This window comes from Hemiscyllium ocellatum, assembly GCF_020745735.1.
Source record: "Hemiscyllium ocellatum isolate sHemOce1 chromosome 27 unlocalized genomic scaffold, sHemOce1.pat.X.cur. SUPER_27_unloc_43, whole genome shotgun sequence".
NCBI classification, from domain to species: Eukaryota; Metazoa; Chordata; class Chondrichthyes; order Orectolobiformes; family Hemiscylliidae; genus Hemiscyllium; species Hemiscyllium ocellatum.
Genome location: NW_026867513.1, coordinates 84,114 through 85,234, shown reverse-complemented (window position 1 = coordinate 85,234; position 1,121 = coordinate 84,114). Strand labels below are relative to the sequence as shown.

At 45.5% G+C, this 1,121-nt stretch overlaps 1 non-coding gene across 1 annotated transcript; it reads right to left on the bottom strand.

The window, feature by feature from the left end:
* Window positions 1-360: 360 nt before the first annotated feature.
* On the bottom strand, window positions 361-432 carry trnaw-cca (transfer RNA tryptophan (anticodon CCA)). Its single transcript has one exon. It is a non-coding gene; the product is annotated as a tRNA-Trp (tRNA).
* Window positions 433-1,121: the final 689 nt, after the last annotated feature.

The window sequence follows — 1,121 nt, the reverse complement described above, 5'->3', positions numbered from 1 at the left end:
CTGCTATGACAGAAGGAGCTGGGACCTCCTGATAGTTTGAAACACAAAGCTGATAATCTCTAGATTATGTTGTAAAAATATCGGTATAATGTTTTTCACACCGCGCTGTCACCAACTGAACGAAACGGCTGTGTGTTTAAATCCCGTGATGAACAGTTTGTCTTTTATTTCTCACATTGGGGGGAGCTGAGCATTTACCCAAACACTGGGCACACCACCTCCCTGATTCAGTGTTCACAAATCAAACTGACAGCAAAGCTTTACTGTGATCGAAAGTTTCCGGAAAGAAGATTTGGCTCAACAGAAAAACGGAGTAAACATCCTCCTTCCTTGGTTTGAAACATAAATGGTCGACTTCAGTGAGCCTGACGTGATTTGAACACGCAACCTTCTGATCTGGAGTCAGACGCGCTACCGTTGCGCCACAAGCTCACGGATGGCCAGTGGTCTCTATTCATGATTAAAGGAAATGATCGCACTTCAATGATTTTACGTTTTGAGTAGCAACGGAGATCAACAGTTCATATCTGTTCTGTTCCTCCCCCCTCTCTTTCTGTCTCTCGAAACAATTTCCAACTCTCTCTCAATAAAAATCTGAAAGAATTGCGGATGCTGTATATCAGAAACAAAAAAAACAGGAGTAGCATGTGACCCTTCCACAGAACTGATGGTGATTGGGAAAATGTCGGTTTATATGCAGGAGATATTGTGGGAGGAAGGCGGAGATCAGGACAGAGCCCAAAGCGAAGGAAGAACTGTTGGACAGATAAAGGAGTTGATAACGATCTGCGTGGGAGGGTGAATAACTGTTAATGGAGACTGTTCGTGGCTAAGTAGTGTGGAATGACAGACGATGTGATAACAAGGCTTGGTGTGTGTGGGAGGGACGAGGATACTATGGAGTTCAGGCCCTAGAATTATTGAATTCGATATTGGGACCGGAGGGATGTATGGTCCCCAAGTGGAATATCCAGTGCTCTTCGTTCTGCTGGTGCTGAGCTTCACTGGAACAATACAGCAAACCTGAGACACAGATGTTGGCCAGGGAACAGGGTGGGGTGTGGAATTGGCAGGCAGCTGGAAGCTCAGGGTCTTTTTTGCAGGCAGAGCGTAGATGTTCT